The sequence below is a fragment of the Schistocerca piceifrons genome, chromosome 3 (genome assembly GCF_021461385.2).
Source record: "Schistocerca piceifrons isolate TAMUIC-IGC-003096 chromosome 3, iqSchPice1.1, whole genome shotgun sequence".
In the NCBI taxonomy this organism is placed as follows: domain Eukaryota; kingdom Metazoa; phylum Arthropoda; class Insecta; order Orthoptera; family Acrididae; genus Schistocerca; species Schistocerca piceifrons.
In genome coordinates, this window is record NC_060140.1 from 324091267 (window position 1) to 324105457 (window position 14191).

The window sequence follows — 14191 nt, forward strand, 5'->3', positions numbered from 1 at the left end:
TAAACAGCATTATTACCAGTTGCTGGTTTCTGTTTTCTTCTTTCTAATAATCAGCGTGTAAAAACTTGGTTATTGGCTCTTAGAACCAGTCTGTCTCCCGGTATGGCACTTACAATATTCACAATAAAGTATGTATTTTCTAATTTGTCTTATTTTTTTATGATGAGCAGCATAATTCTTGGGTATCAGAATATAGTGTAAACTTTTTGTATAAAAATCAGTTATAGTCAAACCCTGAAAATTTGACAGTTGATAACATGAGAAATTTTTCCTGTCCATTGAAAAATACTTGATACAGTGGGGATAAAAAAATCAATGTGTTTCGACTCTCTCGGTAATTTGAAGTTGTACTGATGATGGCACCTCACAAACAGTATAATTTGATGTAAGAGTCCCCACACATTCTATAATTGGAAGTCCCCAATCAATGTGATTACCAGTGAAATCCTCCTACAGCTGTGATTCCCAGTAGAAGCTCAGCCCACATGTTTATTTCCCAATGTATATCCCATTCAGTCTGCAGTCTGCTTTCCTGCTGTGTTGTAATAAGCCCATGTTTCCTGTACTGCAAAACGCCATGAGTGCTAGAAAGAACAAGTGTCTTTTAAGATGATAATAATTTAAAAAAAATCACATTTGTGACTCAAACTGTGGACAGCTAATAGTGACATGAAAAAGGAGAAATGCAAAATTTTACTGTTTTTATACAACTGCACCAGACGTAACAACCCACCACCATTAGATCACCTAAAGTTGATTTTATTTTCCCACCCAACATGACAAGATTGTAACCATTAGACCAGGACATAACACACAATTTTAAAACTGTCTACCATGGAGAAATTGTTCCACTTCTGCTGAATAGTATTGAAAAACATGCAAAGGTGAACATAACAGTTTTGACTACTATAACTATGATTGATAAAGCCCGAAAAAATATAAGCCCTATCACTGTTATATCTACTTCAAAAAGTGAAAGTTTTTAATGCAAAGAAAAAATATGGAAGAACCATCAGTCACGACAATTAACCAATTTAATCCTGCCAGACAGCGTGAGAACTTCTACACCGGCATACCCTAAGAAAAAAAACGGGTGACGAATTCTCAGCTCTCACCGCCATCAAAAATTTGCTTGACAGTGCTAGATGGAACCTTGGAAGTTACTCCGTCAAAAGGAAATCGCTGAATGTTTTTCAAAATGACATGCAACATTTTGGTTGGTATGTATGAATGTACATACCACACGTGTGTATTACTTTGCACATTACTGAAATAAAGGTGAACGTAGATATGTATGTATTATAATTTACTTCCAATCGAAACTCTCATTTATTTGAATTTTTTCTTCAGTCCCTTCTGATTATTTGAATGCCTTTTATCTTGAACTCTCAGTAATTTGAACTTTTTCCCTCTCTGTTGACAAAAGATTTAAGAATAGTCTCTCTGTTCGGGTCTTTGGAGGAGACGACAAAGGGAGAGGTGACCATGAGAAAAAGACTGAATAACCAATAAAAGGATAATATTGTATGAGTTGGCCATGGAATGTCAAAAGCTTGAACATACTATGGAAGCTAGAAAATCTGAAAAGGAAAATGGAAAGGCTCCGTCTAGATATAGTGGGGTCAATGAAGTGAAATAGAAAGAAGACAAGGATTTCTGGTCAGATGATGAGTATAGGGTAATATCAAAAGCAGCAGAAATTGGAATAATGGGAGTAGGATTTGTTCTGAATATGAAGGTAGGGCAGAGTGTGTTACTGTTAACAGTTCAGTGATAGGGTTGTTCTTATCAGAATGTACAGCAAACCAACAGTGACAACGATAGTTCATCTACACATGACCTCGCAAGCAGAAGATGAAGAGATAAAGTATAAGAGAATACTGAATTGGTAATGCAGTATCTAAAGGGGGGTGAAAATCTAATAGTCATGGGGGACTGGAATGCAGTTGTAGGGGAAGAAATAGAAGAAGAGGTTATAGGAGAATATGGGCTTGGGACGAGGAATGAGGGAGGAGAAAGACTAATTAAGTTCTGAAGTAAATTTCAACTAGTAATAGTGAATTATATGTTCAAGGATCACAAGAGGAGGAGGTATATTTAGAAAAGGCTGGGAAATATGAGAAGAATTCAGCTATATAACATCATCGTCAGACAGAGATTCTGAAATCAGGTACTGGATTGTAAGGTATACCCCGGAGCAGATATAGATTCAGATCACAATATAATAGTGATGAAGAGTAGGCTGAAGTTTAAGAGATTAGTCAAGAAGAACCAGTACACAAAGAAGAGGGATACGGAAGTACTAAGGAATGAAGAGATAACGCTTGAAGTTCTCTACGGCTACACAGGTAGTGCAATAAGGAATAGCTCAGTAGGCAGTACAGTTGAAGAGAAATGGATATCTCTAAAAATGGGAAACATAGAAGCTGGAAAGGAAAATGTAGATACAAAGAAGGTAACTGTGAAGAAACTGTGGGAACAGAAGAAATAGTTAAGTTGATCGATGAAAGAAGGAAGTACAAAAATTTTCAGGGTAATTTGAGAACACAGAAATACAAGTTGCTGAGAATTAAGTAGATAGGAAGTGCTGGGAAGCTAAGACACAATGGCTGCATGAAAAATGTGAAGAAATTGAAAAAGAAATGATTGTAGGATGGACTGACTCAGCATATGGGAAAGTCAAAACAACCTTTGTTGAAATTAAAGCAAGGTTGCTAACATTAAGAGTGCAACAGGAATGTCACTGCAAAATGCAGAGAAGAGAGCAGATATGTGGAAAGAGTACATTGGAGGCCTCTGTGATGGGGAAGATTTTTCTGTTGTGATATAAGAAGAAACAGGAATCGATGTAGAAGATGTAGGGGTCCAGTTTAGAATCGGAATTTAAAAGAGCTTTGAAAGAATTAGGATCAAATAAGGCAGATGAAATTGATAACATTCCATCAGAATTTCTAAATTAATTGGGGGAAGTGACAAAATGGCTATTCATGTTGGTATGTAGAATGTATGAGTCTGGCGACATACCATCTGACTTTCGGAAAAATATCCCCACAAACCTGAAGACTGCAAGAGCTGACAAGTGTGAGAATTATCACACAATCAGCTTAACAGCTCATGCATCCAAGTTGCTGACAAGAATAATATACAGAAAAATGGAAAAGAAAATTGAGGACATTTTAGATGGCAATCAGTTTGGCTTTAGGGAAGATAAAGTTGCTAAAGATCTTGCGGTTGATAATGGGAGCAAGACTAAAGAAAGTAAAGACACATTCATAGAATTTGTCCTGGAAGAAGTGCTCAGCAATATCACATGGTGCAAGATATTAGAAATTCTGAGGAAAGTAGGGTAAGCTGTAGGGAGAGATGCGTAATATACATGTACAAGAGCCAAGAGAGAATAATAAGGGTGGAAGAGCAAGAGCAAAGTCTCAGATTGAAAAGCAGGGATTTAGTTTTTCGCCTCTACTCTTCAGTCTATACATCAAAGAAGCAATGATGGAAATAGGGTTCAGGAGTAGAATTAAAATTCAAAGTGAAAGGATATCAATTATATGATTCGCTGATGACATTGCTATCGTCAGTGAAAGTGAAGAAGAATTATATGATCCGCTGAATGGAATGAACAGTCTAACGAGTACTGAGTATGGACAGAGAGTAAATCAAAGAAAGACGAAAGTAATAAGAAGTGTCAGAAATGAGAACAGCGAGAAACTTAACATCATGATTGATGGCCACAAAGTACAAGGGTGGTTTGAAAAGTTCTTGGAATCACCACGAGAGGTCAGCACTAGTGCCACGAGTTGTTCGTGTGATACTCATTGGACTGCTGCCTGCAAACACGTTCCACGTCAGTGCTCTTAAAAGGCAGCTGTGATGGTGATGTGGCTCTGTTGTTACCGCTTAGTGATTTTCAAAGATGGAAAAAATCGAGATTCGAACAGTGGTTAAGAACTTTGTAAAGTAAAGTACAAAAGGAAAGGACATTCATGTCCATTTCCAGAATACTCTGGGGGACTCTGCTCCTTCATATTCAACTGTTGCCAAGTGGACGAATGAAGTTAAATTTGGTCAGGAGAGCTTAGATGATGATCCGTGCAGGGGTCGCTGAGGATGTGTCACTACTCCCGAAATCATTGCAGAAGTGCACAAAATGGTCATTGTAGATTGCTGATTGAAAGTGCTTGTAATTGCTTATGTTTGGCAGATGTCATCTGAAAGGGTATATTACATTTTAACTGAAGAATCAGAAATGAAAAAATTATCTGCAAGATGGGTGCCGCGACTCTCGAGGCTGGATTAAAAACATCTGCCATCGTCATGACAAAATTACACAAACTAAGGTATGAATTGTTGCCACACCCACCTTATTCACCTGATATGGGCCAGTCAGACTTCCATCTCTTCCCAAACCTGAAAATTTTTCTCGGTGGACGAAGATTCACTTCAAATGAAGAACTGATAGCCGGAGTTGACAAGTATTTTGCAGGGCTGGAGGAAACAAATTTTCGATGTGGGATCAAGGCACTCGAACATCATTGGACAAGGGGACTACACTGAAAAATAAAAGAAGTTTCAGTGATGTAAATACTTTTTTTCTATTCCGCTCCGAGAACTTTCCAAACCACCCTTGAATATGAAGTTAAGGGATTCTGCTACCTAGGCAGCAACTCTACCAATGACAGGCAGCAGAAGGAAGCATCAAAAGCAGATTAGCACTGGCAATAGGGCATTCCTGACCAAGAGAAGCCTACAGTATCAAACATAGGTCTAAATTTCAGGAAGAAATTTCTGATAATGTTTGTTTGGAGCATAGCATTATGTGGTAGTGAAACATGGATTGTAGGAAACCTGAAACAGAAGAGAAGTCAAGCATTTTACTTGTGGTGCTATAGACAAATGTTAAAAATTAGGTGGACTGATAGATCAGGAATGAGGAGGTTCTGCACAGAATCAGAGAGGAAAGGAATATGTGGAAAACAGAAGAAGAAGGGACAGGATGAGAATATCTGTTAAAACATCAGGGAATAACTTCCATGGTACTAGAAGGAACAGTAGAGGGTAAAAACTGTAGAGGAAGACCGAGACTGTAATATGTTCATCAAATAATTGAAGATATAGTTTACAAGTGCTACTGTGAGATGAAGATGTTGGCATGCGAGAGGTATTCAGGGTAAGCCGCATCAAATCAATCAGAATATTGATGACACACACACACACACACACACACACACACACACACACACACACAAAAGAGAAGCCATTCACTCCCTCTTTCATATTATCCATAGACTAGTGACTAATTGAATACTAACATATATTCAGCTAGGTAAATGGTACCCTACGCGGGAGTAAATGCCTCCAGTGGGGTAAAATGTAGTTTCCTGAGGGGTAAAAACAAAAGGGTTCAACTATATTTCAGTTATGACACTAAATTATTTTTAATAATCATTACCATTATCAATTCAATCATGCAGGACTTGTTACACCTTCTTTCCTTCTCCTGGTCCCTACAGTGGAAACACTTTTTTGCCACCAACCTTACCAATCAGACTCAACCAAAGACCAATGTTGAACCCTGCCTAACTCAGTTCACTCTTCCATCCAACCGTGATCCACCCCCACTGCCCCCAAATCGCCACCTGTTAATTTTCCAGAATTGCTTAACCTTGAACCTTGCCTTACCATCATTCATCAAATATCTCAACATGCAAACTGATCTTACATCCACAGAAAGAACCGCAGTCCACCATCCAAAAACTGATTCTGACCTTATAATCTTACCTGTAGACAAAGGCTCCACCAGTGTTTTGAACTGCAAGGATTACCTGGCATAAGGACTCTGCCAGCTGTCAGATACAGCCACCTAACCTTGCCACAGTTGCCCTCTTCCAGAAATTCAGCTGGATCTTCAGTTACTCCTCAAATCCTTATGCCCATCCCAGAACCTCTGCTCAGAGTCAATCTCTCTGCTCCCCCCTATCACTCCATGCACTCCTACTTTCTACATGCTTCCTGAAGTCTGTAAACTCAACCAACCAGGACTCCCCATTGTGACCAGTTACTGGGCCCCCACTGAGAGAATCTCTGCTCTCGAAGACCAGCACCTTCAACCTATTACCTGGAACCTACCCTCCTATATAGAAGATACCAACCATTTTGTCCACTGACTCTCCACAGTTCCTGTCCCTTTACTACACGGTGCCCTGCTCATCACTGTTGATGCCACCTCCCTTTACACTAACATCCCTAATGCCAATGGCCTTACTGCTATTGAACACTACCTTTCCCAACACCTGATGGGTTCCAAACCAACAACCTCTTCCCTAGTCACCATGACCAACTATATCCTCCCTCTCAATTACTTCTCCTTTGAAGGCATTACTTACAAACAAATCTGAGGTAAGGCTATGGGCACCCACATGGCACCATCCTATGCCAACCTATTCGTGGGGAATCTAGAAGAATCCTTCCTACACACCCATAATCAGGTTCAAATTCATTGATGACATCTTTGCGATCTGGATCGAGGTTGAGGACACCCTATCCACATTCCTACATAACCTCAACAACTTCTCCCCCATTTGCTTCATCTGGTCATATGCAACCCAACAAGCCACCTTCCTAGATGTTGATCTCCACCTCAAAGATGGCTACATCATACCTCCGTCCACATTCAACCTACTACCTCCACCAGCAGTACCTCAACTTTGACAGCTGCCACCCATTCCATACCAAGAAGTCCCTTTCAAACAGCCTAGCCACCCGTGATGGTTGCATCTGCACCGACAAGCGGTCCCTCTCGAAAAATACTGAGAGTCTCACTGAAGCCTTCACAGACAGTAATTATCCTCACAACCTTGTACAAAAACAAATCTCCCATGCCTTATCTTTCCAGTCTCCCACCACCTCCTGAAGTCCCTCTGTCTGGCCACAAAGGAACATTCCCCTTGTAACTAAGTACCATCTAGTACTGGAGCAACTGAATTACATTCTCTGCCAAGGTTTCAACTACCTCTCATGGTGCCCTGAAATGAGAAATGTCCTACCCACTATCCTTCCCACCCCTCCCACAGTGGTATTGGATTGGATTGTTTGGGGGAAGAGACCAAACAGCGAGGTCATCGGTCTCATCGGATTAGGGAAGGATGGGGAAGGAAGTCAGCTGTGCCCTTTCGAAGGAACCATCCCAGCATTTGCCTTGAGCGATTTAGGGAAATCACGGAAAATCTAAATCAGGATGGCCGGACGCGGGATTGAACCGTCGTCCTCCCGAATGCGAATCCAGTGTGCTACCACTGCGCCACCTCGCTCGGTCACAGTGGTATTCCGCCATCCACTGAACCTACACAATATACTTGTCCATCCCTACACAAGCCCTGCTCCCAACCTCTTACCTCATGGCTCATACCCCTGCAATAGACCTAGATGCAAGAGCTGTCCCATACACCCTCACACCACCACCTACTCCAGTCCAGTCAGAAACATCACCTGTCCCATCAAAGGCAGGGCTACCAGTGAAACCAGTTGTGTGATCTACAAGTGAAGCTGCAACCACTGTGCTGCATTCTATGTAGGCATGACAACCAACATGCTGTCTGTAAACATGAATGGCCACCGACAAACTGTGGCCAAGAAACAAGTGGACCACCCAGTTGCTGTGCACGCTGCCAAACATGACACCCTTCATTTCAATAACTGCTTCATAGTGTCTGCCATATGGACTCTTCCCACCAACACCAGTTTTTCTGAATTGCACAGGTGAGAACTTACCCTGCAATATATCCTACATTCCCCTAACCCTCCCGGCCTCAACCTCCTTTAGCGACTGTCCTCACCCATCCAGCCTTTCTGTTCCCATTCCAGCACTATATAGCCCTCACAGCCCTCATTCCACCATCACACCCAGTCTTTTTACTTCCCTCCTTTTCTGCTACTCCCTCTCCCCTTGCACACATCTCTCCTGACCTACGTCTAACCTCCCAGCTGCACATAGCTGCCCTACCATCTCCCCAACTTGTCCCTGCGCACTCCCCAGCTGCACTGCACTGTCTGCCACCTCTACCGTACATCCCTCCTCCTACCCATCCCAGCGTCCTCCTTACCCCCATCCAATCGCCACTCCCATCATGCACTGTCTATTTTTGATGAAGGCCTTACAGGCTGAAAGCTTTATTTGTGTGTGTGACAATGTGGTGGGGGTTACAGTGTCTGTAACAAATGCAGGAATCCACACACAGGATACATATGTACCCAGTAGAACAGTTCATAATGGGAGGGACCCTCCGTAGTATACAGTCACTGTAAAGAGACTTGTAAAGAAACAGAGATTACTGCATAATAGGTGTACAACAAAGTGTAGGGCTATAGATGGAGAGATGCTGAATAAAATGTGTTTGGCTGTCAAGAGAGCAACGCATGATGACTTCAGTAACTACTGTAGTAGAATATTGTCAAGTGATCTTTTGCAGAATCCAAAGAAATTCTGGTCGCATGTAAAGGCTATTAGTGCCACCAGATTTAGAGTCCAGACCCTAGTGAATGAGACAGGAACTGAAACTGAGGGTAGCAAAGCAAAAGCTGAAATGCTTAACTCCATTTTCAGATATTCCTTTACAAATGAAAACCCTGGGAGAATTGCTCAAGGTTAATCATCATACCATTGAAAAATGACTGAAATAAGTATTAGTGTCAGTTGTGGTGAGAAACAGCTGAAATCATTAAAATTGAACAAAGTTCAAGGCACCGATTGAATCCCTGTCAGATTCTGTACTGAATTTGGGCTCCCCTCTTCTAACTATAGTCTATCACAGATCCCTCAAACAAAAAACCATGCACAGATCCCAGAAAAAGGGTAGCAAAAGTGATCCACAGAACTACCATCCAATATCCTTGACATCAGTTGATTGTAGAATCTCAGAATATATTCCGAGATCAAACATAATGAGGTATCTTGAACAGAATGACCTCCTCAATGCCAACAGTATGGATTCTGAAAACATTGATTGTATGAAACCTAACTCCTACTTTTCTCACATGATGTACTGAAAATTTTGGTTCAAGGCAACCTGGTAGATGCAGTGTTTCTTGATTTTTAAAAAGCATTTTACTCAGTACCACGTCTACACTTATTGTCAAAAGTACAATCACATGGGGTACCAAGTGAAATTTGTGACTGGATTGAGGACTTTTTGGTAGGCAGGACACAGCATGTTATCTTGAATGGAGGCCATTGTCAGACATAGAAGTAACTTCAGTTGTGCCCCAAGGAAGTGTGGTGGGACCCTTGTTGTTCATATTGTATAATGACCTTTCAGACAATATTAATAGTAAAATCATGCTTTTTGTAGATGACGCAGTTATTTGTAATGGAGCACTACCTAAGAAAAGCTGCATAAATATTCAGTCAGATTCTGATAAGATTTCAATACGGTGCAGAGACTGGCAAATTTCTCTAAATGTTCAGAAATTTAAAATTTTGTACTTCACAAAACGAAAAAATGTAGTATCCTATGACTATAATGTCAATGAGTTACTGTTGGAATCAGCCAACTCCTACAAATACCTGGGTGTAACATTTTGTAGAGATATGAAATGGAATGATCACATAGATTCAGTCATGGGTAAAGCAAGTGGTAGCCTTCAGTTTATTTGTAAAATACTAGGCTACAAGAGACATTGCTTACAAGTCACTCTTGTGACTGGTTCTAGAGTATTTTAGAAATGTGTGGGACCCATCCAAACAGGACTGACAGGGAATAGTGACTGATAGGACTAACAGGGAGTAGTGATCGTATACAGAGAAGAGCAGCACAAATGGTCACAGGTTTGTTTAATCCATGGGGGAGTGTCACAGAGATACTGAAGAAACTGAACTGGCAGACTCTTGAAGAGAGACATAAAGTATCCCATGAAAGTCTATTAACAAAGTTTCAAGAACTGGCTTTAAATGATTGCTCTAGGGATATACTAAAACCCCCTACGTGTCACTCATGTGGGGATCATATGGATAAGATTAGAATAATTACTGTACACACAGAGGCATTGAAACAATCATTCTTCTCATGCTCCGTATGTGAATGGAACAGGAAGAAACCCTAATATCTGGTACAATGGGACATACCGTCTGTCATGCACCTCATGGTGGTTTGCAGAGTATAGATGTAGATGTAGAAAATCGTCTTCCTCCATAGTACACCCCCCCCTACACAAGTATTTTGTACTATGCACCTATAACAGTAAAATTGAGACATATATGAGTACACCACAATTGCTTAAATGTGTCATGAAAATGCATCATCCAAGTTGTATGTATTTCCTATCGATCTGATACTGCTTCATTATTTGTTTTGCAACAGTAAATGAATGAATTGACAGCACAGCACAACAATAACTTTTGAGTAGGTGCTACACTGTTGTAGGGCTTACACAGTATTATTATTATTATTATTATTATTATTTCTTTCCTTTCTCAGACTTTATGTCTGGTTAAAAATTTGAAAGTGACATGGACCTTGATCAAGCGTGACTTCCTTTTAACTGTACGGTATATGTTACATTGCATTTAGGAACTTTCAAGTAATTGAACATGTATCAATAATTGCAGATTTCCGTAGTTGTATATATAAGTTTGGATGTAGCTGTATTGTGTTGATGTACTGGTGGATATTGCGTGGTATGACTCCTGTAGTTGATAGTGTAATTGGTATAATGTCAACTTTATCCTGATGCCACATGTCCTTGATTATTATTATTATTATTATTATTATTATTATTATTAGTGTTGTTGTTGTTATTACCAGTTGTTCGGGAAAAAGCATTGGCGCCCAAAAGTGTTCCAATTCCTACCAGTTCAGAAGTAAGGAACCCACCAATCAAGTAATTTACGGATAGTAACCCTAATTATTGCACAAATATTTTAATTTGGTTAATATTAAATGGGTTGCAGGGCATGGATGGACCAAATTTGGTGGTGGTGGGGGGGGGGGGGGGGAGAGGAGAACTGATGTTTTGTTACAAGTGTCTACCCTCTGCAGTGGCGCCACCATTTAAGACAGGAAAGTTAGATTCTTTGCAGTATTTCTGAGCGCACAAGTTACAGCCAGGCGCGGGCCTGTTGACAGTAAGTTACGCTGACCACTGGTTGCAAAGTAGAATGGAGGCCAGAGGGCTGTCGAACTGCTGAAAAGAGTAAATACAGCGGTTTGCATGGTGCAAGTTACAGGCAGAAGGGGCCCACTGGCGCAACCTAGGTATTATGAGTACGTGACTCGGAATGGCGCGTTAGCAAAACAGAGGTGCACAGCAGCATATAAATAGGTGCCGGTTTTCTAATGAGGGGGATTCAAGTGTGGCAGCGCTCCTGGGCATGTCACACCACCGGCTACATGCAGCATCAGATGGGGCGCCAGCGTTCCACTCCACGGTGGGTTGCTGGTTCGACCCTCTGAGGCCAATGCGGGCTCCGTAGCCAGCCAGCGGCGAGCCACTCAATGGATCATTACCACGGGCAGTCTTGCTGGCTCCCAACATACGCTGGAGGCATCCTGATGTGAGGGCCGCAGATTTGGCTGACGGCTCGCAGGTGCTTATTGCCGTCGCGATCTTAACCTTGAAGGCGAAGAAGCATGCAGTGGACTGCCCTGCGGCTCCCACCGAGCGGCGCTGAGGCAACAGGGCTTAAGGCCGCTGAGTCGGCTGCTGTCGCATCCTGATGTTGTCAAAACTCCACGGCTGTACGTGGCCCGCACGCCGCAGCACGTTGAATGGGTCGCTGAGGTAGCCCTTCCATGCTAAGCTGCTTTGCAGACAGCAAAGTGGCGTCCTCAGCATCACGGGGTCCAGTGACGTAGACAGAGAGGAACGTGGCCCACCAAGCGGCGCTGAGGCAACGGGGCTTAAGGCCGCTGAGTCGGCTGCTGTCGCATCCTGATGTTGTCAAAACTCCACGGCTGTACGTGGCCCGCACGCCGCAGCACGTTGAATGGGTCGCTGAGGTAGCCCTTCCATGCTAAGCTGCTTTGCAGACAGCAAAGTGGCGTCCTCAGCATCACGGGGTCCAGTGACGTAGACAGAGAGGAACGCGGCACTGTAGCTGGGAATAATAAAACACTTGAAGTTCACGGCCGATTTTTAACGTGGCGCACCCTGACAGTTTCCATCTACGTCCTACATTCCTCCACCAAACGCCAACATCTACATTTGGCAGTGGCAGCTACATTTGGTGTCAGAATAGCTAGCATCATCTGTGCAGTACGACGTTCGAGCCCACTACCTGCATTACAGTCACAAAATGTGGTGAGTGTTGATCAACTTTTCTTTTTGAGTGTCGAACGTTTTCTTTCTTTGCGCTGTCAGAGTAAGTGTTAGTGTGTTTGGGACAGTAAGATTTCTTTTTCTTTCATGGCATTTAATTACTTTTGTATTGGGTTGAGTAGGATGATTTATTTATCTCCTCCAAAACGTAAGATGAGATACTGAGCTGTAGGAAGTCAGTTTATTTTTGTAGTTAAATGTTTTGTTTCTGTAGGTTTCTATAGTTAGAAATGGGGCTAACTGGGAATGAAAGCAACACAATGGCGGAGTCAAGGACGCAAGGTGTGTCGAAACCAGAAGTGGTACGGATTTTGTTGTACAGGGTAGCAGTACTGACAGTAGACAATACGCCGTTGAGAAGTGAATTAACATGTAGGAGTGAGCGGGAAACCGCATCTGATCAGTCGTTGTTGCCTAGGGTGCCACAACAGGAGATTGATCCAGCTGACGTGAGTTTGATTATTCCGCTTTCTGGCAAGGCATCTGAGGATGTGCATTCGTTTGTGGAGGACTTGGAAATTTCATCTGTGATGAATGGTAGGTCTGACGACCAGTTGTTACATATAGCCAAGATTAAATTAACGGGCGAAGACATATGTAAGGTGTTCTCAGGCCTTAAGGAACGCAGGACAGTTTAAGCAGTTGATGGAAGGGCTTTTACAGAGGTCCAAGAAACAGAATAGCGCTCGATACTTTAGAGAGAGGTTGAGTACAATGACGAAGAGACAGGGGGATACGGTAGAGAAATTTGCGGGCAAAATAAGAGAAATTAAGGAGTATAGTTAAGAGTTGGGTCAGAGTGATGAAGCGAATGGTGTTCTGTTGCAGGAGGCCGAGCAAAGGGCACTTGATGTATTTTTGAAGGGGTTACCGGCGCATATGGCGCGGAAAGTGAGTGAAGGGACTCCGAAAGATTTGTATTCGGCCTTTCAGCTGGCAATCCAATGTGAGAAAATAGACATGGCATGGCACACGTGATAGACAAACAGCGTTTACAGCGGGTATTAAATGTTATGAGTGTGGTCATACGGGACATGTGCAGAGGCTATGTACCTAGTCACTGAGGAATAGAGGAAGGGGTGGAAATCAGCAGCGTAGAGGATGGAGAAGTAGAGTTAGTAGAGGTGGACAATCGTTAAACGGCTGAGGGGACCCAGACCCACCTAAGGATGCTCCCGTTTAATTTCAATGCTACAAATACGTATGTTCAGTGGTAGGATCCATAGGAACTAAAAAGTTTAAAATTTTGTTGGACACAGGGGCGCAAATGTCAGTGGCTACTAAGAGTTTAATGGGACGAAGTAAGTTAGAACCCCCACATTATAGGTTGCGCGGAGTGGGGGATAAGGAAGTCACAGCTTTGGGGTCAATGACAGTTGACCTTCGCATAGGGATAGTCCGATTTGATGCATGCGTGGAGGTAGGCGAGGACTAAGACATGATCCTAGGAGTAAATTTCTTGCATCAACATCATGCCAAAATTGACCTTGGACAACGAACTGTGGAACTTGGTGGAATGTTATTTCAGTTAGGGGAAACTGTTGTCGATGCAGAGTTGTCACGACGGGCGTTCAACGTAATGACCAAACAAACTGAGCCGTGTACATTAGCATTAAGGCTTAATTCGCATGAGTGTGTGTCTAGTGGCACCGGGAAGTCTCTTTGGTTGAGTGTAGAGTCAAATCTACCTGTGGGTAGGGTAAGTGTTATTGAACCAATGGAGGATAATGAAGTTTTTGATCCATTAGGTTGTTTTGTGAAACGTAGTATTGTACGCGTACAAGAGGGAAACGACGGGCGAGTAGCCCCTGTGAACGTGGATATTTTTAGTGCTGTAGACGCGAATTTGGGAACAGGAGTTTTAGTAGATTCAAATGGC